At 36.9% G+C, this 27,463-nt stretch overlaps 1 long non-coding RNA gene across 1 annotated transcript; it reads left to right on the forward strand.

The window, feature by feature from the left end:
- Positions 1–222: 222 nt before the first annotated feature.
- On the forward strand, positions 223–21,204 carry LOC309660596. The gene is made up of 2 exons (XR_014263494.1): positions 223–13,343; positions 13,382–21,204. It is a non-coding gene; the product is annotated as an uncharacterized lncRNA (long non-coding RNA).
- Positions 21,205–27,463: the final 6,259 nt, after the last annotated feature.

Below are 27,463 nucleotides of genomic sequence, written 5' to 3' on the forward strand. Positions count from 1 at the left end.
ATGAACCTAGGGGCAGGACAGGAATAAAGATGTAGATGTAGAGAATGGACTTGAGGACACAGGGAGGGGGAAGGGTAAGCTGGGACGAAGTGACAGAGTAACACTGACATATATACACTACCAAATATAAAATAGATAGCTAGTGGGAAGCAGCTGTATTGCATGGGGAGATCACCTTGGTGCTTTTTGACCGCCTAGAGGGGTGGGATAGGGAGGGTGGGAGGGAGACGCAAGAGGGAGGGGATATGGGGATATATGTATACATATAGCTGATTCACTTTGTTATACAGCAGAAACTAACACAACATTGTAAAGCAAGTACACTCCAATAAAGATGTTAAAAAAAAAAAAGTTTGTTCTCCTCTATTTTCCATCACAGTCAAAGGTATCACAGCCCCCCAGTCACTCCAGCCATGAACCTGGGAGTTGTCCTTAACTCTTTACATCTCTGAGGTTCCCTCACAAGTTCCATCCCCATTTACCCTCCTAAATCTAATCAGTCCTTAAGTCCTGTTGATTCCTACCTCCTAAATACCTCTCAAATCCACCCATCCTTCTATTCTCACTTCCTGAGTTCAAGATGCATGATTCCCTTCTTGGACTATTGCCGTAGCTCCATTATCTGTCATTCTGCTTCTATTTTTGCTTCATTCCATTCACACACTACATCAGAAGCATCTTTGGAAAGTGAAAATCTGATCATATTAGTTGCCTGATTAAAGCCTTTCATGACTCCCACTGCTTCAGAATAAAATGAAAACTTCTAGGCACAGCATTGGTCCTTCATGATAGATCCACCTTTATGGTCTCATCTGTCTACTACTCCATTCCCAACACACACACCCTACCTTCCAGCCATAGCAATTATTTGTTTTTACTTTTGCTATATGAACTATGGTTTAAGCTACCACTTCAACCTCTAAATTTACCACATCAGTCTGTACATACAATTTACAGGCTGATGGACTTAAGAACAGTAAATTATTATTTAAGGCACATCTCACATCCTCTGGAAGCCTATTTCTACATCTGTGCTCCTCCTTCTTCGGGCCCCACAATGGAGAATGAACCATTCTTGCCTTTGTGGCCTCAATTATATTATGCACATACTTGTATCTAGTTCATACTCCACTTTATTTGTTTATCTCTCTGCCCTCCCTCCCTCCTCCCAATCCTGCCATCACCAGGCTGACCTTTTTAAAGATACGAAACATCTTTTATTCCTTTGGTATTTTCATCACATCACACATTGCCTGCCTCATAGTAGGAATTCCACAATGAATATGAACATTTTTCAAAAAACATGAATACTATAAATTCAGATACAATAAAAAAAACTGTATCAAGCATAACTTAAACTTTCTTCTTGACTTGTGATTTTGTTAGCCTTATTCTAGTTATCTGAATTAAAAGTGTTTAAAATTTGGTTAAATGAGAATTTGCTATGTCTCTTTCCTAGTTGATATAATAACCATATCCTTATATAATAAACAATTTAGTGCCTCTGTGGAATAGTAAATTTGCAAGCCAATACATTCTGAGTATTCAGAAATAAACTATCTAGTACAAATTGACAACCACTGCGCAATGAATAACAAAATGTCTCAAAATTCTTCTAAAACATATACATAAGAAAACACATCTCTTAGAACTTTGTGTTCCAAACCTGTAACAGATTATAAGCAGAAAATTAAAATGAGAGAGAGGAACTGCTACAGGCAAACCTATAAGATACAGCAAGAAAAGACAGCTGTTAGCCAGGGAGAAGACATAAAATTTAAAAAAGTAAACCTAAAACCTCAAAAGGGAAAATTATCCAGGGCCAGTAACAGTAGAAAAAACAGTAATCTGTATCTTAACTAGCCTGTGAATATTGCTGAATTACTCTATACAGGTAGTAAATAGCATATAGTGTACAGTTATTGTTTACATTGATAACCATACTTTTTCAATCAAACTTACGTTCAGTATATTCTGAATAAAAATTAAAGGAATGGTGTAAAACACTTTAGAATTTTGTCAAAATTATTAATTTTTAAAAACTATTTAAATCTTCTTTACCTAAGATATTCAGAATAACCCATTCTTAAATATTTATTCAATTTGAATAATAAATAGAGGTATCATTTATTGAATACCTAAATGCTATACGTGCTGCACTTTAACAAAAGCCTATAGGATAAGTATTATTATCCCTGCTTTACAGATGAAGAAACCAAGGCCCAGAAAGGTTGGGTAGATCACCTAAGGTCACTCAGCTAGCAAGCAGCTAAGTAGAGATTTGATATAAATACTTTCATTCTTGTTGTCAACTGAAATTTGAATGACTGAGAGTTCATAAGATTATTTATTAATAAATTGATCTGTAGAAGTTCAACTTGAGCTCCTGCCTTCAGTTCATAAATTTGTGCCACAATTGAGTTTCCTTTCACAGTGAAAAAACACTTAAAATAATTGCTTCACCAAGATAACCTCAGCAAAAGCAGAAATCATCCAGGATGAAATGTTTCTTATGTAATGCCATGCGTATCTGCTAATAGAGAACTAAGCATTTACTGAAGTAAGCTGTAAAAAGCACATGAATTTATTGCTATTTCTCACAGGCAGTCAAAAGTTGAGCAGCTTTTTAGTTAGGATATAATAAAGTCATAATCATCTACAAACAACAAAGATTCTTGTAAATGAAGACATACAAAACACACCAGCAAGAAACATAAAAGCCAAAACAACTGCTAGCATTGATATCTTAACGAAAACAATAAAAACAAAAATTTGAGGCAATTTTTAATCTAAAAAATAGATTAATATGAACCTTTTAAACTGTTAGTGTAATCATTAAAACACTAGGAATGTACCTAAGAGTTATTTATTTAAGGGCTTTGTTCTTGAAAGTCATTACATTATCCAATAAAGACTAAAGAGGTTATATTCTCTAAATTATTTAGGTGTAAGAGTTAGCCTTCAGCCAGGTGTTCTGTTTATGCAGATGGCAAAATAAATTATTCAGAAATAGAAACAGGTAAAACAGATGGAAAAGCAGAGTAAACCAAGAAAGCCGTGAGCAGCTGCTTAACAGGCCCCCAGTAAAACACCCAGTTCTACATCATGGTCCAAGTTACCCAGTTAGGAAGAGTTCTAGATAAATACACTGTTGTCCACTTCTCAAAAACACTTCTGGGACCTTGAACTCACTTCAGTGATACTGTATTTAAAATATGTCAACTGAAATTCTTTATGGAAACAAGTGTCTTAACCTAAACCATGAAATATTCCTGAGAACAGTTTTCCTACCAGATGGGAGAGTGAATTGTATTTCCAAATCACTTGACTCTTTTAAGAAAGTAATAATTCTTATATTTATGCAACAAGAACTGTATTAGGTTTCCTCCTAGCACCTTACAGAAATTGATGGAGTTGTCCATTAAGACCCCTCCCCTTTATTTTTTTAACATCTTTATTGGAGTATAATTGCTTTACAATGGTGTGTTAGTTTCTGCTTTATAGCAAAGTGAATCAGCTATACATATACATATATCCCCATATCTCTTCCCTCTTGCATCTCCCTCCCTCCCACCCTCCCTATCCAACCCCTCTAGGTGGTCACAAAGCACCGAGCTGATCTCCCTGTGCTATGAGGCTGCTTCCCACTAGCTATTTTATATTTGGTAGTGTATATATGTCCATGCCACTCTCTCACTGTCCCAGCTTACCCTTCCCCCTCCCCGTATCCTCAAGTCCATTCTCTAGTAGGTAAGACCCCCTTTTGACAGCAAATTTCTGCCTCTTATTTCACTGATTCACTGATTCAATGCCTATGGTAAAGTTGCCAGAAAGACCTAATTTTTGGTAAATTCTGCAACTAGAAGAGTTTTATAGTGGCATACCATCATCATAGCATGGTGATATGCTGAAGAAATTCTGGAAAGTAACCTGTTTACAGAAATGGACCATTAAGGGAAAAAATGTTCAGAGCTCTACATATACCTGTCTTCATTCAGCTCATTTAATAAGGCAAACAGAGACTACCCACTTAAGGGAGGAGGTCAGTTCAAGCATAGGCATGTTAACTTCTCTCCCACCAGTGTTTTTACTGACCAAATGAGAACGTCAGACTATCAGCAAGATCCCTTGAGCTCTTGTACCCTGCAAGTCTATATAAATTTGGAGAAGGGAGAAAAACAGCAGTGAAAGCAAATGAAATCCATACGCAAAAGCACTTTGAAAAACATCTTGTCTGCATCTTGTGCTTTCACTTTTAATCTACTTTGTAGAATTTAGAACTACTATTTCATAGAACAATTTTTAGTTAAAAAGAACCAACCATATATGCTTATCACAAATAGAGATTAAAAGAGGAAAACTATGGTATAAGCTAAAGATTCAATCTTCTAAATGGTTTCTATGATTTGGGTGTTTGGTATATAGTGTGAAAGCTAACCATTCAAATATTTGAATTGTTCACTTTCCACTGAAACCATTTGGTAGTGTGTATATACTGCCTAAAAAACTTGTTTTGAACCAGTTTCGAAAAAGCATGTCTAAATAGTCCACTGAAATACTTCAAAGGTTGGATATTGAAGACGCTGTCTTTATTGACATTGCCATTTTGTCTAAATATTACCATTAACCCAGGCTCTTGTCCTGGCATTATCCAAATTGAATTTCTTGATTTCATTCACTCAAAGAATAGTTTACTTTTCCCACATGGCCACATTGTGAAAGGGAACTCATGGTCTAGTAGGGAAGACAAATATGTGAGCAAATAATTACAACTCAGTGGAAGGGGCTATGATTACTGTGCTGGCTTCTCAGTATTGGCCTTGGCCCCATTTCACCTATTTTGCCCTTTATTTAATATTCTTTCTTTAAGAGACGTTGCTATCATAACCTAAGATGTTATGTAAAAAGTACATTTTATAATATCTCTATAAATGGAAAATCAGCAACCTTTGTCAATAACAGATAGCAACTCATAAAAAATACATAACCACTAAAGTAAATATATTTGTTAGTGAACGACCTAAAAACCCCCTTGTATACCATAGGTGGAATACATAGTACAGAAGTGGTAGTTTTATTGGTCATGCTAAGAATCCTGGGCTTTCTCTTAAAGGATTCTTTTTTTCATTTAACAGGTGTGTACTGAGCACCTATTATGTGCCAGGAACTATTCTCTGATGGCGATCACAATCTACGTAGAGACTTTAAATAGTGCAATGACAGAAACTGTTTTGCACTCTAGAAAGTTTAGTTTTTAATTTAATTTGGAAGATTAACTGAAAGGGCACTGAGACTATGAGAGTAGGGGTTAAGACCCAAATGATGACTATAATAATTGACATAGAGATGATAAGAGTCACTTCAATGCATGTGCAGGAGGACACGCCAACAGGACTTGCGGATTATTGGGTTGTGGGGAGTACAGGAGAGGAATGTGTCAAGGATGATAGCCAGGTTTCTGTCCTGGGTAACTGAGTACAGTTAGGTATCACGTTCCTGGATTCATCTGGTACCTGGCATGTTTAGTGGATCATTAAAGGTCCTTATCGCCACCTTAGAGATTTACTGATGAGACATTATGGTATCAGTTTCATTATGTACTTTTATAAGGGTAAGTTTACAAAAATAACTGTATAGATGTTGACATGTTGGGGCAGGGAGATAAATTGAGCCAAGTGATTTAAGACATGAAATAGACCCCAAACTGCATTTTGCCTTTCTGAAAAGTTGAATTCACTCACAGACTTTGTACAAGGGCAGTCTAAGACGGCCTCAGAAAATAAAAATCCAAGGCTCTGAAAAAATAATGTGGTCCTTGAGTTGCTCATTCCCCTTTAAAAACAAACAAACAAACAGATGAGAACTGTTGTAAATGATGAGGAACAGATGGCAAAATTGTTGATAGTCCGATAATGTCCCTGGAAGCATGTCCCCATCCTTCAGGTGTGGCCTCCACTTCTGCCTCAGTCAATAATGAATGCTTCTGATGAAGCAAGCAAAGGTATAAAGATACCTAATTATTACTCAGAACAGAGATGTCAGTCAGCACAGCAAGAACAGCCACACTGACCTTCTGTCAACAGGAAGAGGCTCCTGTTACAGCTGCTCTTTGCTGCATGATCCAACAGGTTATTACAGCCATTCTTTAGAGTAAAAGCAAACAAGTCAAACACATAGTCGCTTTCAGTAAACTGACATATATTATGGGACACCCTATGCATACTCTTAAGGTAATTACTTTCATCCTTACAAAACTATCATTTAATCTTCTGGTTAGGGCATATTGAAAGTTGGAAATTTATGGATATGATTGATAAAGTTGCTTTGGGGAGTCTGAAACCCAAAAACACTTAGATGTCTAACTATTTAGGATCTTGGAATTTTTTAAACACTTCTTCTGTAGAGATGAAATCCAGAAAGAATAAATGACAGGCATAACTAGAAAGTGGCAAGAGTTGGATGGAAAACCCAGACGTGCTGATTTCTAATCCATTCCATACTAACAAGAAGCAGTTTTCCTGAATGTCTCCCAGGCATGCATCCAGCTTTTAGCAATTAAATTCAAACATACATCTACTCTTTAGGAAGACCAGCACCTATATCCCAGCCCCAGGCAGCCATCTTTCACAGGTGGCTTCAACAGCATTGTTGAGAAAACAGCTCAAAGTGCCAAAGACATTGATGCAAGGTCCAAAGCATCATTTTTACATAGGAAGCACAATGCATTTGGGTTTTTTTAAATGTATCTATTAATTTCTATAGTGAGTTCTTAGAATTTCACTGTAACAAAATAGACACTTCACCATTAATAAAAGAATGATTTTCAAGCAAATCTTTGATCCAGGAAAATGCTTCTCGTTCTATGAAAGAGCTACTGTGCATACGTTTACAAAAATGAGGCTAACATTTAAACACTTCTTCAGAGAATCTCACTTGAGAAAGGGTGGCTCATAATGGCTCATCAAAGAAATGTTGCCTCTCAGAATTGCTTTTTAAAGAAAGCTAAACACAGATCCCACCAACTTTTCAATGCTGACATAATTCAGAAACTTTTCTTTTGCAGAAGACTCAGAAGCTCTAGCTTTACAGTGCCTGAGGCTGAGGAGCAGGAGTTGGGAAATGAAATGTATTTAGATATTTCTATGAGCAAGAAGAGAAACACCCCGAACTACTCAACAGATTTTTTTAATACTTGAAAATATGTATGGTATATATAGCATTACCATCTCAAATTTAATATCACAGTCCTGTGACACTCCCTGACTAGATCAGACAACAACAAAAGCTATGCTGGTTGTGTCCGTTTGTTCTGCTTAATGGAAGTATGAGAGCCCACTGTGTGCTACCCAGTGCTGAGAGAATGAGTGGAGGATGGAAGGAAATGATATAGAAATAAATACAACAGGGTCACCAACTCCCAAAGACTCTAAAATGTAATAGAAAAGATGTAAAAGCAAATAATAGAAAGAGATGCTGAACGTGAAAGTATTTGCATTCTGTTCTGGAAATGTGTTAGTGAGTCCTGTCTCAGTCTGAAGTAAAGAAGGAAGTAATTTTGAAATCCTCTTTATGTGCAATAACTCATCTGTTCAATCATTTTATCATTCATTCAGCAAATGTTTACTGAGGATCCACTGCAAGAACAAAGCAAAATCCATGGCCCCACGAAGCTTCATTCTAGGGAAAGAAGACAGACAATAAGCAAAAACAAATAAATATATGTTTTGGTAACAGTACTATGAAAAAAGTTAATAGGTTATATAGAACAGAGTTTGCAAGGGGGCAGAGGTTATAAGAAGAATTAAGGATGCTACTACATAAAGGGTGTAAGAGCAGACCTTGCTGATGAGATCTGAGCTGAAAGGAGAAAGTATTGAGGGAGCGAGCCATGTGGGTATCTAGGGAACGCGTGTTCAACACCACAAGCACAAAGGCCCAGAGACACACCAGGGAGGCCTATGCGGCTGCAGCAGACTGAGCAGAGAGCAGAGCGGTAGAGGATGAGGTCAAAGAAGTAACTGAAAAAAACAGATGCAGGTTTTGGATATCATCTCCAGCAAGAGTCACTAACTAATATTAAGCCATATATATTTATATGTACCTCCAGTATGTCTAATAGGAAAACAGCAGGTGATAAAATCACAGAGGATAATTTCTTATAATTAATATCATTGCAAGACTAAAATATATGGAAGGTTGAAAAACACCTTCTTCTATATGCATCTCCATTCACTCTGATGCAGCAGGGTTGCCCTGGGGAGAAGGGAATGACAGAAAACACTAAATAACAACAAAAACAACAAACCTTGTATATGTCGTCCATTCACAACTATTACGTTACTAGCTCCCTCCTTGAAGAGCTGAAATTTTCCCTGCAGTTAAAAGATGTTCCTGTCTTCTTTATCAATCTTTGTAATCAGATAAGTAAGGAAGATTACAAGTGTCACGTCCCAACCCTGGGGCAGTATCAGACTGAGTAAAAAGCTGCTTTCTTTGCTGTAGCTTGCCATATGCATTTTCACATCATGAGGTTCTTTACTGCTTGAAAAATTAACGTTGGTGAATCCCCTTAATTGGCTCTGACTGGCTGAACTCGGGAAAGGTGCCAATTATACAGTCTTCCTGATTTCCAGGGTTTATAGAGTACACATTTTCTGAGAGATAGTGACATTATTTTCTGATTTACTTTAAAGGTTTATACCACTAAGCAGTAAAACTTCTCAAGAGTATTTTAATTAACAGATCATTGACTCATTAGGCTGTTATGGTTCAGAATAAAAAAAAAATTGAAGGACACATTAAGCAGGAATGGGAAATGTAGAAGAAATACTGTTACTGTCTGGGAAAGAGAAAACCCAAATTCTGGTTATCTCACTGCAAAACTGGGCATGATGGTGATGATGCTGGACAATTATTTACAAGGATTCCTCCAGATCCAAGATTCCAAAAGATGTGCTAGCCACTGGTGAACTTTTTGCTCACATGTCCAGGTCTGCCACTCATCTACAGCTTTCTCATTAAGCAATGTTGAACTGTTTTGCTGAGTCCCTGTTCTAGCATTTCTGAAGAATATTCCAGTTATGTGGTAGTGCCATTTATCAGGGAAAAGATATCATAGTTAAGTTGCCATTATCTACCTAGAGACTTTTCTTTCATTCAAATTATTTCCTAAAATGGGTGTGTGCTTCTCCCTATCTTTGGGGAGGGGGACATATAAGAATAAGGCTAAGATTTTAATTTTTTATTCCTCCAAATGTAAATAGAGACATATTTGTATCTCTGTAATCATTCTCTAAACCATTTTCATTATTTCGACAATTTAATTTCAATATGTGTTTGGCTGCAACTGCTCCAAGTTCTCAGTGCCCTACTCTCTGACATTACCCACAACTTAGCCTTACTGGAGTAAATGTGTACGGCCACAGGAAGGTTTAAGTTTGCTAATACTCCCTGAAACCACAGCTGTCTCCAACAAGCTTCCACCGCCTTGGCTTCACAGTGTACCAGTCCAGTGAAGTCGACCCTGCAATCCCAGTGAAATGTCAGATTTTTTTGCTATTTTTTAAATTGACTTTGAAGAATAGTTTGTATGTTCTAAGTGGATAGTTGTGCTTCTTTTTTTTTTTTTTTTCCTATTCTTAATAGTTTCTCACTTTATTGCTTTGTGCTCAGGGAATACGGTCTGTCTGATTTCAGCTTTCTGCAATTAGCTGAGATCTTCTTTACAGACTAATAATACATGGTTAATTTTCTGTGCTATATGTGTTTGACAAGACAGTATATTCACTGTTTTTTGGATGTAAGGTTAAATATTAAACATATTAATAATGTTATTTACAACTCTAGCTCCTTTCTTGTTTTTGTCGAATTGTTCTGTTATTTTCCAGGGAGTTGTCTCTCCCACTGTGATTGCAGCTTGATCATTTTCCTTTGTACTTTTAACTGTTTTTGATTTATATACTTCAAAGCTATGTTGTTAGATACATAATGTTCATGACTGTTGTATATTATTGTTGATTTTTCCTTTCCTCAATGTGAAATACCCTTCTTTATCCCTTTTGATGCTTTTTTCTTGGACTCTATTTTGTCTTATGTTAATTTAATAATACTTAAACTTTATTTTAGTTAGCATTAACCTGGTATGTATTTCTTGCCCTTGATTTTAAATTTACCTAAGTAATTTGTTTTGGATATCTCTTATAAATCAAATATAGTTGGGGTTTTTTTTAACCCAAGCTGACAGTCTTTTAGCAGTAGAAATACATTTATTGTGATTACTTATATACTAGAATTTCTTCTTGCCATCATAACTTAAATTTTCTGTTTACTTTGTCATTGATTGTATTTTTCATCATATTCTCCTTTTGTTCTGTTGATTAAGGATAGAATAGAATTATTGTACTAAATTGGGAATAGAAAGAATCATTCTATTGATTTTCCTATATGGCTTGAAGGTTATGCATTCCATTTCAATTTTTCCAGTTGTTACCCTTAGATTTCCAACACATATATTGAAGGTATATTTTCTACCAGTGAGAAGATTTAATTAGAAATGAGATCCCTTAACATACTTTCCTGATGCTATTCATCTCATCTATTGAGTTTTTGATTGTAATATCAATTTTTTAAAAGTATTTTATTTTTTTAATTGGTGATACACACACATAGGAAAAAAAAATCAGAAAGTACAAAAAGGGTTACCATCAAATATAAATCTCTCTTACATCCCTGTCCGCTAGCCTTCCAGTTCAGTTCCCCAGAGACAACAGCTGGTCCTAATTTCTTGTGTATCCTCCCAGAGACAGTTTGTGTGTATGCAGCCTTGGAGTCAGGCTTTTTATTAAAACACAGTAGTATCATACTCCATATGTTATTCTGCTTTTGTGTTATGTTTATTTAGTTTGCCTTTGTTTTACTTAGAAATATATTTTTTATATCTTTTAATATAAATACATATGGAGCCATTTCATTTTTCCACCAATTTTTCTAGATTTTCTTTTTAAAAAAATTAAAGAGATAATATATTCATTGAAGAAGCGATATATTAATCACTCATTTTTTAAAACTAAGATATACAGTGTAAACTCTCTAGCTCTTATTCCCCTTTTGCCCAGTTTCCAGCACCAAACCAGGAACCCCTATTTCTATTTTCTTGCAAAGTTCCAGAGTTTTTCTGTATAAGTACAATACAAATGCATGTATTTTCCTCCTCCTTATTCACAAAAGATAGCATAACATATACTTGCCTTTTCACTTAACAATTTATCTGAAGAGAACTTTCAGGATCTTACCCATAGAGTTTCTACATTAATTTTTACAATGGAATGGTACTTCATCATTTGCATGTACCATACTTTACTTAATCAGTCTATTAATGGACATTTGGTTTAATTCTAACTCTTGGCAATCACAAGAAATGCTTCAATAAATAGCCTCTTTCATATATTATTTCATTCACTTTGCAAGTCTATCTGTGCAAGTACATCACTTATATGCAAGAATATTTGTAGGATAAATTCCCAAATGTAGAATCATACTCTCTTTTAAATACATGGTTCTTCCTTGTATGGATTGCTATAATTCATTTAACCAGTTTCCTACTGGTAGATATTTTGATTGTTTCCAATATTGTGCTAATCAAAAAAAATCTGCAATTGATATCTTTACATACACACAAGTAGAATTTCATTTGTGTACATGCATATCTGTAAGCCAACTTCCTGGAGTCAAGGGCATTTTATAACTTGACATGTGTTGCCTAACTGTCTTAACTGCTCTTCATACAGACTGGACTGATATTACTTTCACCAGCAATGTAGGGGGAGTTATCTTCTCACACTTTCACCAAATCAATGTGTTAGCAAAGCATTCAAACTTTACTAATTTACAGGCAAAAATGTTATCTAATTGTATTTTTAGTTTCCATTTTTCTTACCATGAGTGGGGTGGAGTATATTGTCAAATATTTAAGAACCATTTATATCCTCTTATTCTTGCCCATTTTCCTATTGTATTGTTGGGTTTTTATTGATTTATATTAACTCTCCATATATTGAGGATTTTAGTCTTTTGTGACAAATATTTAATCTCCAAAATCTCTAGCTGTTTATTTTTTATGGATGCAATAATCTCTTGGAATTCTCTGATATTAATTTTACTTATTTTAAATTCTTCTTCTGTTCGTTCTATTACTCCAAGAATGGGGGCTGATCTTTTTGAAAATCCCTGTACACCTGCTTGCTGTGTTTACTCTAACCCAGCCTCAGTGATTATGGGGGAAAGATAGGGCCTACTGGTATTCTGTTTTCTGGGTGTGGAGACTCCCTAGCCTTCCTGGGGAAAGAGGAATAACTGCTTGGGGCAATACCCTGCCCCTTCTGGCTCCAGAGCCCTCTCACTTTAGCCTGTGGCCAGGCTCAGCTCCTGCCCACAATCTGCACAGGTGGGAGAGAGGAGGGGGAGGGACTGCTGTGCAGCAGCAGCAGGGGCTGCCAATTACACACCCTGAGGTGTGCCTGGGGACCTTCCCTTCTCCTTAACAACTGACTCTGAGCTTGGCTTTCCCCAGCATTGTTCCTACCTGGGATAAGTACTCTTTTGTGCAAGTTTTGGGCCATATTTTCTGCCAAATATCTCCTATGATCTGATCTTATGTAATTGGTTTGGTTTTTTGTTTGTGGGTTTATTTGTTTTAATAGTTAGGATTTCCTCAAGATTTCTGGTTTGCTATTAGCACTCTTTTTACAGCGCAGTTACTGATTTTTCACTCTCAAATACTGTTTCTGTCATTTTTCTGCATTTTTGGCCGCAAGAAAGGTGTACGCTTAGGATACTATCTTGATTTAATCTTCCCAAATTACTTTGAAAACCCAAAAGGTAGGAACAGTACCTACCTTTTCAATTGCACAGCTTTGCTCACTGTGGGCCTCTTGAAGTCAGGCATGAAAAAATATGTAACTTGGTACTTCTCTAGCATGGTGTCTGGCTCATAAGACAATTCAATAAGTGTTCATTGTATGAGGAAAGGAAGGAAAGAAGGAAAGAAGAAAAGAAGGGGAAAAAAGTAATTTTAAGAATTATCTCTATTAAGGCCAATTCAACATGTTTTTATTGAATATAGTACTACGTGCCAGGCACTGCTAGGCGTGAGCATTACAGAAATGAATAAAACATTCTCCTTGCCCCCCTAAAGTGCGTATGTGTGGGCAAGAGAGAGAGAAAAGGATAGAAGTATGCTTCCTAAAGTTCAAAAGTTAATATCCTAACAGAAAACCTAATACATTGTAGCCTAATACCGGCTTTAGAGGGGAACAGAGAATTACTTGTTAACGGAATATTTCAAGGTGACTAAAACTAGACTAAAACTAGAAGCTATTTCAAGGTGACAAAAGCTAGAGGTGGAGGAGGAGAAGAGAGAGGTCTAAACCAGTGTTTTACTATCCACACAGAAAAGTTTTGGCAGATGTGTCTCCACCCTTCCATATACTCATGGTCATAAAAGCAAGCAATCACTGCATATTTTTAAAAGATGGTCTAAAAGTAAGTTTCTTGGAAATACAAATGACAGATAAAATTATTGCTTGCAAAACTCATTTCAAACATTAAAATAAATTATCTTTTGAACTTTGTTAACTTAAGAGTAAATTTTGCTTCCAGAATACATTAGGCTTGATGCATTGCAGTTGCTAGGAAAGTGGCTCAATATTAGCAGGAGAGAGATTTGCGTCTCTCAGGAGTGCTCAACTCTGATAATCTCAATAGCTCACTTCTGCCCTCCAGCATGAATACTCCAGGGCAAACAGCTCTCTTGGCTTAGCCTGATACAAAGAGCAGGGCCAGGATCCCCACAACCAGGATCCTAGGGAGAAAGCAGAGAGGCCAAGGGGAGAGAGACTGCTGTGCTTGCATCTGAGGTTGACCCTACGATCTGAAACATGACATAATACACTAAATCCTAAAAGAATGTTTTCCAACATCCTCTGAATTTTGCCTTTTCATATTCCATGGCATGTAAGATTGGGTTCTTTAGATAAATAAGCACACCTACATGCCCATACAGATATGGTAGAGCCCAGTGGTGAGGTAACATTACAGTTATCCAGCATGTGGCCATCTTTTTGTAGGATGGTATGAGATGAGAACATAGAGGCACCATCTGTAGGTAGTGGTCAAGAGGGCCAGCCCTAGAGACAAATGCCTTGGAGAGTATAATCAAGTTGCTTGACCTCTTTTTGCCTCAGCTTCTTAGCCTACGACATGGAAGTATCGATGGCAACTTAGCTCTTATATTTAGTTGTAGTAAGGATTAAACAAAATCATATACTAAAACTCTCAGCATAGTTCTTGACATACAACATGTACTCAAAATTATTACCTTTTTGTTATGATTAATCTCTTCATACCACCTAGTTGCAATAAGTTAAATCAGCCATTCTTAAAGTATGGTCTGGGGGATACCAGAAGGTTCTGAAACACTCTTAGATGGTTCACAAGGTGAAAATGATTATTACACAAATATTATTTTCATAATGGTAATAAATACATGATTTGCCTTTTTACTCTCATTCTTTCATGAGTGTACAGTGGAGTTTTCCAGAGGTTATGCGGCATGTAATACCACGATAGATTAAATGCAAAAGTAGATGTGAAAATCCAGCTATCTTCTGTGAGACCAGACATTAAAGATTTTTGCAAAAATGTAGAACAATGCAGCTCTTCTCACTATATGTTTTTGTTTTGGAAAAAATATACTAATTTTTCATAAAAATATGTTAGCATTCAATGAGTTTATTATTGTTATTTTAAATAAATTAATACATAGATCTTTTATAAATTTCTTAGTTTAAATTTCTAATTTAGTAAATATAGATATATAAAATCCACATAAATAAAAGTTCTTTCGATGTCTCAATAATTTTTAAGAGTGTATAAAGGGGTCCTAAGACCAAAACATTTCAAAATTTCTGTCTTAAATCACATGGGTAATCACTAGGATAATTTCTTTTTTATCTATTTATAATGATTTTTAATATAGATATTTTTATTTACAAAGGGGTAGGGAAAATTTAGAGTTTAAAAATAACTAAAGAGGGGCTTCCCTGGTGGTCCAGTGGTTAAGACTCCATGTTCCCAATGCAGGGGGCCTGGGTTTGATCCCTGATCAGGGAACTAGATCCCGCATGCCACAACCAAGAGCCCGCATGCCACAACCAAGAGCCCACATGCCGCAACTAAGAGCCCACATGACACAACTAAAAAAATCCTGTGTGTCGCAACTATGACCCAGCGCAGCCAAATTAATTAATTAATTAATTAATTAATTAATTTAAAAAAATAACTAAAGAGAAGGATTAAATGTACTATGTAGCCATTATTAATGTTTTGGCATATATCTCTCTGGTGTTTAGTCCATTCATATATCATGCATGTAGAATTAAACTGGTATGATATGATACATAATGTTTTGAAATTTTTTTAATTAAAATATATCATAACACCTATACATATCATTAACTACTCTACAGTAGCCTTTATAAGGACTACATTATCATTTATTTCATTAAGCTCTTATTTTTAGACATTTATGTTGCTTACATTTCTTCATGTTATAAACACGATTATAGTGAACGCCCTTTATATAATACTTGATTACTTCTTAGAATAAAGTCCTGGAAGGACATTGTTGTGTCAAGGGTATGCATATTTTAAGGCAATGTACTGCCAAATTGCTCTTCAGAAATATCATGCCAGCACATGTTAGCAGCTTACATTTGACTCTCTTGTTATTAGGCATTATTTCATATCTTTGCTAATCTGATAGCTTGAAAGCAGTATTTTATTGTTATAATTTACATTTACTTGATTACTAGTATGTTTGACAATTTTCTCATATGTATTTTGGCTTTTTATATTGGCTTATATATTCAGTTCCACAAGATAAGGTAAGATAGCATAGGATAGGTGGGGTAGAGTAGAATAGGAAGAGTAGGGTAGGATAGGATAGAATAGGATAGAGCCATCTGAGACCCTCACAAAAAATAGTATCCACAGAGTGCTCGATGAATGTGGGCTGAAGCAACAGACCCATCAGGCAGTGGGCTTGTCTAAAGTCGGGCTGGGATGCATCATAATTCCAGGACGCATGCCCTCTTCTTCCCTCTCTCCTAGACCCCTTCCATCCACTATCTGGGGCTAAAGTAAGTGAGATGAGACCCTTGGGGAAGATGCTGGAAAGCACTGAGCAGAGCAACAGTCCCCAGCTAGGGGCTCAGGCCAGTGAAGGACTCCAACAGGAAGAGAAACCCATGCTTATTGCATAGCTCAGTCCATGTAATGGGGGCAAAAGAATCCTGTGGGGCCAGCCTCACGTCTCATACCAAGTCAGCAAGACTAAGCTCCTAAATCCTCCCTGTCCTCTATAAGAAGGGCTAAGGAAGCAAGTTAGACCAAGGCTGTAGCTGAGAGGAGCTGAAGAAGGGATAGGCCAACTGAATACCAGCTGCTTCTAATGGCTTTTAGGGCCACTAACCTCATTCTGCCCCTGAAACTCCAGGCAGAATCCTGCACACAATGGGGCCTGCAAATATTAGCTGAACGAAAAAAACGAGTAAATAAATAAATAGATGAAATTTGCAAACCCCACGAAACCAAGTAACAAATGATCAGGATTCTTAAGAATTTTTGTTAACTCTTCAAAATAAAGATTTTTTTCACTAAAAATAATAGGAAAAATAAAATCTTTACCTCCATTTACGTCAATGGTCATTGCATCTATTTAAAGTTTCCTACCAGGAATCCTAACAAATATTTAAGCTGTTCTGATCTACCTTGCCAGTTGGTACTTAGGGGGAATTAAGCAGTGGATTAAAAGAATGGTTACTTCGGAAGCTTTGAAGTCTACTGTTTTAGGCTGCATGATCACAGGAATGTCTCATCCACTTCCCTTTCTCCTTTCTTTTCTAATCTTTTGTTAAAGAAAAGTAGCTATAAACACACCAACCTATGCTGCTATAATGATTTTCTTAGTTAACACTGTAGTTAAGGTTACATACAGACTTTTATTGTAATCCCTCATCTTCACTAGTTCCCAAGGTTTTGAACACATCCCTTCAGCCTAAAGCTCTCCAGGCTTTGTTCCTTATTCAGATAAACTTTAAACTCAGTCTGTTCAGCTGCTTCTGAGGAGAGAGAAAACAAGAGGTGTAATGTCTTGCCCATGAGCGTTATAAAGGCTAACTTACAAAAGTTGACATATTCATCATGGCTACTTGTTACTTGGGAAAGACATCATCACCCAGGAAATTGTCAAGACATCAAAAGACCAGGAGAGAATAATCAGGTGATGTCTAAAATCCAATTTGGCTCTTTTAATTGAACATATGCAGATATCTTCACAATTTCAATATGTCTGAAAAACAGCCTATTAATAGGTGGGTATCTCATATACTAGAATTTTCTACCCAAAGGATGAACATTGCTAAATATGAGCTTTTTTATGCACTTGAGGGTTTAACTTTTGTGGACAGATAATACTATTTTGTAGTTTACTTTGGTTTAAAAATTAATATTCAATTCACTATGGCTACAAAAACAAAACTTCCTTAAGCTTTTACGTTTACTGCACAAAACGTATAAGCCTAACACATTTCAGCAAACATTGAAAAAATCCTTAGATTAGTATTTGGTCCCATTTACAGACTTAATTAAATACCTTATAATATTATTAACTGTAAATTTGATATATTAAATTTCACTTTTCAGTATAATTTTTGACTCAATAACCCTTCCCAAGTACTTAAGTCACGTAAATGTCATAAATTAAATTTTTAACTTAAAAATCTTATCTAAACCAATTATTCAATTCTATATTTAAAATTTGAATCATAAGCCTGGTATTTATTCTAATAAGCCAAATTCTCTTAAACAAATTACAAATGCTTAAAATACCAAACATGCAAAAGTTTGATCACAAGCAGCTCACACTCATATGGAAAGAACAGCAGTCCACATTTACAGTCTTGTCATAGGGCTACATGTTAATCTTCCTCTTCTCTGTTACAATATAGTCCAGAATAACTTTGATCATCTTGATATTCCATACAACACACTAGTTCACTTTCTTAATGAGGTGATATTAATTGGACTGGTGAGCTGGTAGTGGCAAGTACTCTGGATGTCCTAATTAGAAACATGCATACCACAGGGTAGGAGATAAACCCTTTTATAAAGATTCAGGGGACTGACACATCAATAAATTTTTTAGGATAAATAAAAAATGTTTTTCCAAAGTTTCATTATGAAAATTTTCAAACATATAGAAAACCTGAAATAATTTTACAGCAAACCTCTGACTATCCAACATCTAGATTCTATTATAAAATTAACATCCTACTATACTTGCTTTATCATATTTAATAAAGTATTTAGGAGTTCAATAATCCGGGGCATGTCAGGATATCCCATTTCAAAAAAAAAAGGACAACTGTTGCATCTTGCATCCCCTACCACGAAAGAAAAAACAGTGTTTAGTGACCCATTTTGAATTTTGGTGGCAGCATATACTGCTCGTAGGACTACCACTCTGATTTAGTTGTTGGACAATTTGAAAGGCTGACATTTCTGATGGAGCCCAAAGTAGAAAGAAGGCTCAGCAGCAGATCCAGTCTGTGCTGCAAGCTGCTCTACCCTCCAGACTATACAGCCCAACAGATTCAATGGCACATGGGGTATCCATGATGAATACATGGATCCACAGTGAATACAGGTGTGGGATCCCTGGAAAATGACAATTCAAAAGCTACAGTAGAGAGACTTCAGATTTTGGAGCAAGACTCCTGTCTTCTATGGCAAAAACTACATGCTTTTTGCAAGGCAATCCTTGGCTGCTACTAAGCCCTAGTAGAAACTAAATGCCTGACCAAATGGCTGTGTGAATGTTGCAACCCATCTTGAATTGGTATTTTCAGATCTACCAAAGTATAAGGTCAGACATGTGCAGCAGCCATCCATCGTACTATAGAAATGGTACAAAATCAGGACCAAGCAAAGTCAGAGGATACAAAAAGCTACACGAACAGGACTTCTGACTCTTACACCACTTACTTCTGGTGTACCAATGCCTAACCCTCAATTCACGCCTAACATCTTGCTGAAGGGATGGGAAGTATTCCTAAAGCCAGCTGACGCAGGAGGAAAAATCTTGGGCCTAGTTCACAGCTGGGTCATCACAATACATTAGTACAAACTTAAAATGGGCTGTTGCTGCACTGTAGTCCTACTTGGGGGATGGCTCTAAATGTCAGTTGTGAGGGACAGTCCTTCCAATGGACAGAGCTGGGAGCAGTACATTTGATTTTTTTTTTACCTTATATGAAGGAAGAAGTAGCTTGAGAAGAACATGCATGGACTCCTGATTATTGGCAACTAGCCTGGCTGGTTGGTCAGGGCCTGGAAGGAACAAGTTTGAAAGATCAAAGAGAAAACAAGAGTTGGAAGAAGAATATAATGGACCCACTGGAGCAGGTACAAAGTAGGCACAGATATTCTACTGCCCACCAGAGAGCATCCAAGTCAGGGGAGACACTCAACAACAAGGATGATTCATCCTGTGGATGTCAGCCAGCTTCGCTCCTCTACCACCCCTATGCCTGCACAATGGGGCCAAGAATGGAGTCACCATGGTGGCAGGACTAGAGGCTATGCATCAGCTCAATGGTATGGACTCCCACTCACCAAGGCAGATCTAGCCGCTGCTACTGAACACCCAACCTGCCAAAGTGTTAACAACCTGATACAAAGTCCATGATAAATAAGAAAAGCTTGAGATCAGCCAGACATTTGGTGGCAGAATGATTACATCAGACCCCTTCCACCCTGGAGCAGGCAGTGATTCAACATCACTGTAGTTGATACTTACTCACAAATGGCTTTGATTTCCCTATCCGCCATGTCTCTGCCAGCATCACCATTCATGGGCATATAGAAGGCTCAATGTACTGTCATGGGATTCCCGCATATCACTTAAAACCAAGGGACCTATTTTACAGGAAAGGGTATGCAAAAATCAACGCATGACCAAGGGATCTATTACTTCTACCACATAGTCCATCACCTGGAAGCAGCCAGCCTACTAGGACAATGGAATTATTTACTAAAGGCTCAACTAAGGTGCTAACTCAAGACAAAGACCTCAGTGGATTTGGGACATTGCCCAACAAAACAAAGCGGACAAACAGCTGTGACGTGCCCCCCAATAACTAGAATAAACAGGTCTAGACACCAAGGGGTAAAAGTAGGATGTGTCCCTCTCACCATCATTAACAGTTGTTTACTTATACGATGTGTGTTTCCTGTCCCCATGTCTTTAGGCTTTACAGGATTAGAGGCCCTGGTACCTAGGGGAGTACTGCTTCCACTAAGGGAAACAGTAAGAGTCCCATTAAACTGGAAGCTATGAAACTTTGGGTTCCTCATGCCAGTGACCCAGCAGACAAAGAAAGGAGTTACTGTACTGGTAGGGGGAGGAGGGTAATTGAATATGATTATCTTTAGCAGTAGGGTTTCTTGCTACACAATGGGGGCAAAGAGAATATGTCTGGAATACAGGGGAGTCACTGGGTGTCTGTGGGTACTTCCATGCAAGGTGATATTGGTAAACAGCCAGTTGTAGCAATCACAGCCCAACGAGGACAAGGAAATAAAGGGCTCAGATCCCTCAAGAATGGAGATACTGGCACACCACCCAGAAAGCAATCTGGAGGAACTGAAGTGCTGGGCAATGGTGAGGGAAATCCAGAATCGGCATTGAAGTAGTTAGATGATGAATACCAATTATGACCTCAGGCCCAGTTGCAGCAGAAGGGATTGTAACTTGTTACACTAACCCAATGTATTAAGCTCCTTTGGGGGAGTGATTGCAGCTGCCAGCAGTTTGAAGATTCAGTGACAAATTGGTCTTAATATGTGGTGTAAGCAAGGGGTGGACTGTATTCTTGTGCCCTGCCTCACTTTCTCTTGGTCTTACTTCTGATTCCATTTGCAACTGTAGCAAAAGGGTGAAGAGTTCCAATACTGACCACATCTTGCCTCAGGCATGTCTTTGGCTTGCTATGGTGTTTGTCTGATTCTAAAGGAGTGGGATACCCACAGGCATTTACTGGACGTGGATGCTTGCACAGGCCTAATACAGAGGAGTTAACAAGGCAACCCTCAACTGATAGGAGACAGGAGCCAAGGGACAAGTGCTTCCACTTGCTAATCCTGGCATCACTTCCCAAATAAACTACCTGAATGCAAGTTCTTTTCTCAAGTTCTGCTCTCCAGGGTCACCCAGGCTAAGAAAGAAACCAATGAGCGTCAACAGTAGCTCTTGCAAATACGATGTAAAATGCTGCAGAACAACAATAAAAGCTTTCATTCTGCAAACACATCAGCTTTAAGAACAACAGAAAACATCAGTTTTGACTCATTCCAGCCAATCCTTCCTTTTATGAAGTCAAACATTAGGGCAAATGTACTCCTTTACAAATTCTTCCTCAGCAGAACTTAATAACAAAGAGAAATTATTATAGAAAAGAAAGTATATTTGTTTTCTATTGCTCCTGAAAATTACCATAAACTTAGTGGCTTAAAACAATAAAAATGTAGTATCGTACAGTTCTGTAGGTTAAAAGTTCAATGCAGGTCTCAATGGGCTAAAATCAAGGTGTGAGCTGGGCTAAATTCCCCTCTGTAGGCTCTAGGGAAGAATCAGTTTCCTTTCCTTTTCCAGCTTCTAAAGACTTCCAACATTCTGTGACTCATAGTCCTCTCCCTCCATCTTCAAAGCCAGCAATGGCATGTTGAGTCTTTTCTACATCACTTTACTCTGACCTCCTCTTCAGTCTCCCTTTTCTACTTTTAAAGACCCTTGTGATTATACTGGGTCCACCCGGATAATGCAGGATAATCTCCTTAACATAGAATCATAAGATTAACAAACTTAATTCTACCTACAACCTTAATTCCCCTTTTCTGTATAACGTAACATACTCATAGGTTCCAGGGATTAGGATTTAGATATCATTGGGGCTTGCGTGGAGAGCAGTATTCTACCTACCACAATATTAGAGTAGGGACTTGCCTTGTGGCGCAGTGTTTAAGAATCCACCTGCCAAAACAGGGAACAAGGGTTTGAGCCCTGGTCCGGGAAGATCCCACATGCCATGGAGCAACAAAGCCTGTGTGCCACAACTACTGAGCCTGCGACCTAGAGCCCATGAGCCACAACTATTGAGCCTGCATGCCACAACTACTGAAGCCCACGTGCCACAACTACTGAAGCCCATGTGCCTAGAGCCTGTGCTCTGCAACAAAGAGAAGCCACTGCAGTGAGAAGCCTGAGCTCCACAACGAAGAGTAGCCCCCGCTCGCCGCAACTAGAGAAAGCCCGTGCACGACATGAAGACCCAACGCAGACAATAAATAAATAAATAAATAAATAAATAAATAAATTTATTTATTTATTTATTTAAAAAAATATTAGAGTAAAGGAGAGAGTTTATAAATTTTCTTTAATGTCTACCCTCATATTTACTTTAGACCCAAATTCTCATTCAATTTAATTCAATGCCAATTTCTTGGTTGTAATTATATTGATTTATACCAGGCTGGTGAGTCCATTTTTATTTTATAGGTGAACAGAATGAGATATGAAAAGTAAAAAAAGACTAAAAAAAAGTAAGAGGGAGAGGGGGAAGGAAGGAAGGGAGAGAGGGAGGAAGGAAGGAAGGGAGGAAGAGGGAGACAACTTCAATTTTCTTTTCACATATGGAAAACATTCTTAGCTAATGGACCCTGAGGTTATTGGGTTAGTACGATGGTTAATTTTATGTGTCAACTTGACTGGGCTAAGAGATGGTTAGATAGCTGGTAAAACATTATTTCTGGGTGTGTCTGTGTGTTTCTGGAAGAGATTAGCATTCGATTCAGTAGACTGACTAAATGTGGCAGATATCATCCAATCAGTTGGGGACCCAGATGGAACAAAAAAAAAAGACCAAGGACAGGCAAATTCTCTCCTTCTTCCTGAGCTGGGACACAGGAGCCCCTGGTTCTCAGGCCTTTGGACTCCAACTGGAACTACACTCTCAGCTTTCCTGAGTCTCCAATTCGCAGATGGCAGATTGTGGGACTTCTTGGCCTCCATAATAGTATAAGTGAATTCTTATAAGAAATCTCATCTTAAATACATCTCTATATACCCTAATGATTCTGTTTCTCTGAAGAAACCTGACTAATATCGTTGGAGAAGCTTGTCTGAGCAGGAAGCATCCATCTGCTGGAAGTTGATAATCTTATTCAAACTCAGAGTTCTGAGGAAAGATTCTGGTCATCACAGCTACTAAAAAAATCTAGTCAAGTACAAATTTTCACTAGCATTATTTGTTAAAAATTTTAATTTAAATTATTTGCATATTGTAAGTTTTTCTAGCTAAAATTTTCTTGAAACAAATCATATTCTTCTTGATTCTGATAATATGGACAATACAGAAGAGTCAGTGGCAGACCAGACTTGTTTTGGAAAAACAAATGGGCATTAACTGATGAAATTTATCATACAGCCATCTTCACTAATTACCATTCATTGCTCTCATGTGAATTGCTCATATTTTACAACCTCCAAATCTGATCTGTAAGATTAAGTGAGATGAAATGTTTCAATTGACAACATGTTATATTTTATTTTACTATTGATCTCAATCCATGTGATTAAGGTTAATTCTGCAAGACATATTTCTTTTGAACCAGTAAATCCAACAAAAGTGATAAAGAAATGGCAAGGAGGCAATATCCTGAACGTGCATTTGGCACTTCAAAACAAATGGATTGTTAAAAAGTTATTTGAGATTAGTTGAGCATGAGTAGGTATTTATTGCTTTCTTCTTGGCCAGAAAATTGTTAGAGAAATAAGACTAATGGTAGAAATATTTCCTCTTGTAAAGCATAATCATTTTTTTAGAAGATTGGCTTTAAAATATCCTAATGCTTTTAGATAATCGTGTCTTTCTGGTAATGCCAAATATCAGTTTACTTTGGGAAGCCAGTGTATGAACTACGATGTATTTAGTACAGGGAATTAAAGAGAAAACCGGAACCAGAAAAATGTTTCAGGAAGAAAAGGTAGCGCTTGTGTCTGTTTAACTATGCCATTCCCCATCTAATAAGATACTTTGAATCCCTTTAGAGACTAAATTTCCACTCCTGAAAGGATCTATTCCTAAAGAAACAGTCCCTCTTCCTGACTCTCAAATTATTTCCTTTTTTGATTGTCCTGGTCTCTACTGGCAAAAATATCTACTGATGTGCAAACAATATTAAAGGAAAGAGTTATGAGCCAGATTCACAATTAATCATAGTTGTAAGTGGAAATTGAGGGAGACTTACTGTAAGAAAAAGTATTTAAATCGAGTAGTTTGGGTTCTTCTATGACTTGGGGGTGGGGAAGGTCACCATTGGAATTATATGCATGGATTGTATTAGTGGTTTGGGAGCCTATATTTACTATCCCATTCTTAAAGAACATTCCATCCTCAAGGACATTATTAAGTACAGTAAGTCCCCTACATACAAACGAGTTCCATTCTGAGAGAGCATTTGTTAAGTCCAACTTGTTCATAAGTCCAACAAAGTTAGCCTAGGTACCCAACTAACATAATTGGCTATATAGTACTGTACTGTAATAGGTTTATAATACTTTTCACACAAATAATATATAAAAAACAAACACAAAAAATAAAGAAAACATTTTTAATCTTACAGTACGGTACCTTGAAAAGTACATTAGTACAGTACAACAGCTGGCATACAGGGGCTGGCATCGAGTGAACAGGCAAGAAGAGTTACTGACTGGAGGAGGGAGAGGAGGTGGGAGATGGTAGAGCTGAAGGATCATCAGCAATAGGAGACAGAGGGCAAGCTGCAAGTTCACTCACGCCTGATGTTGATGGAACGCACGTTTGCATCTTTGAAAGTTCACAACTTGAAGGGGACTTCAAGTATGTAGGGGACTTACTGTAAACTTAAAAATCAAGTAGATCTACTTCTTATTTACTCAAGGGTTAACTTCTTGAAAAATGGAAGGTAATTAAATTACAATTAATTTTCTCAGAAGAAATGAAGGTAAAACAGGAAATGTACTCCAATATGTTGAAAATAATACAAGTTGTTCTTTTTCTAATGTTTCCTTGATGTAAGCAGTAATTAAAAGGTTTTGGAGAAAAGAAAGCGAACACATGAAAAAATTAATCAAAAATTACATTTTAAAAGTCACTGACAATGTCTAGTCAATCTGCAGACATTAGTCTCTTTAGCTATTTTATTTTTCATCATATTCATTAATGAAATTCTGGCATATAAAAGCTTTGACATATATTTGTTCACCAAATTCTAGTGAGTAACCCTTGAAGGAAAAATACCTAGGGCACAACAATTAGAACACTGTAATGAGGAAATTTATTTTACCCAGGAAGATGACAACCTAAGTAAATTTCTTCTATCTGTATAGTGCTCTGTCCATAGAACACTTCGATAGCCACAATATCATTTGACTTTCACACACTCCCTATGAACTTGGTATTGCTGGATAGACACTTCCACCCATATTTACAGCAAAAGAAAGTAAACTCAAGATGCCTTAGTTACTCACCAAGTAAGTGCTCATTTGAGTGTGAAACTTTTATCCACTCACTAGGTAACTGCTTGGAGAATTCATTACCTAAAGATATAATAGGAATTGAAAACATAGATACACCTTAAAAAGGCTTAGATAAAACTGATATATAACAAACTTCTAATGGGTCATAATGCGTTATTTTACAGGCAACTATTTAGTTCTTTTTTTAAGATAAAAATAACTTCCTTTATGAAATACTTTTCATATTGCATGGCTTGTCTGAGACATATGTATTCACCATATTATATCCAGAATAAGTTTTAGCAGCAGAGTTCTTTAAATATAAGTGACATACACACATTCTTTTGGTGATGAATAAGGACATTATACTACTGTATATTCTTGTTTTACTTTCTTGAGTTAATCATAGCTTATTACTAACGCGAACATGAAGCATATCTTAATACCAATACTGACGCCTATCATAACATCTGTATTGTACACAGGGGTTTGTCTGTATGTAAAGATTTAATATAATCATCTTCAAGTATTCCCATTTCTATTAGAATTATCAGATTAGGAGGCTGGCTGATTTCCATTTCCAAACATTTCCATGTTAAAAATATTTGTACATTATGATTGGTGCCCTTTTGTGGTTTTGAGGGTTTTCAATTTAGACTAATAACACCAAATCCCAACTAGTCAAAACACTAAAAAACGAGCACTGCTCTTTGGGACTAATATTAATAATTCCATCTAATGAGTGTCTGTCATGTACCAGGTGCATACACTAGTCAATTTATTTCATTTAACCCTTACCTCCCCCCAAAATCTCAATAAATAGGTATCATCACCCCATTTTACAGATGAGAAATATGAGACTTAGAGAGCACATGTAACTTGTCCAAGAATATACAGCTAATAAATGGCGGAGCTGGCATTTGACTAGGGTCAGGTAACTCAAAATTCTTGGACTACTAGTTTAAATGATGACAAGGCATTATCATTTCAACAATTATCACAGAAGCTTTAACAAGGAAGAGCTTTGTTTACCATGATATTAAAATGCCATTATTACAAGAAACCCAGTCACACTGAATTTCTCTGCAAGTTTCTCTTACACACATTGAAATTATCCTCTCTTCTTAGAAGATAGCCTGTTCTCTCAATATTTTCTTAAATGACAACACACAATAAACTTTCAAACAATGTATTCAAAACTGTAGAACAAGAGGCAAGAAATATTTTGGCATACAGATATTATACACAATATTGGCAGATAACATTCAACTGCATCTTGTAGTGAATCACATAGATATTAAATGGAATTATCAGTTGAAAAGAGACACAACTCTTCTTTCAAATCATGGTAGACCAATCAAATGACTGCATGAAATTCCGTAGCTATTTACTCTAAGCAAGGTAAAACATGACTAATACACAGAACCATTAAATTTTGAAATTAAAATAATCTCAGGACAGACACATTTATAGAAGACATGGACATAATATTTAGCTTAACAGAAGGAACAGCCAGAAGTCTTCCCATCCAAAGATTCTTTTTTCGGATTTAGAAAAAAGGAAATTACTGATGGGCTTTTGAGTCGCAGTGAATTGTGGGCCTCATATTGTGGCTGGCAGGTGCCCTCAAGACAGGAACATGTAGGTGCAACAGCTGCACCCTGAGACAGTCACATTGCACCTGCACTTTCCTCCTGGTAGGTACAAGTGGCTTCTCTCCTGCCCAGCTCCAAAGGCAAGCTGTTAACTGGCCTTGCCTTGAGTTCTCCTCAGTTGGGAGGGCACTGAAGC

The sequence above is a fragment of the Balaenoptera physalus genome (genome assembly GCF_965194825.1).
Source record: "Balaenoptera physalus genome assembly, chromosome: 4".
NCBI lineage: Eukaryota > Metazoa > Chordata > Mammalia > Artiodactyla > Balaenopteridae > Balaenoptera > Balaenoptera physalus.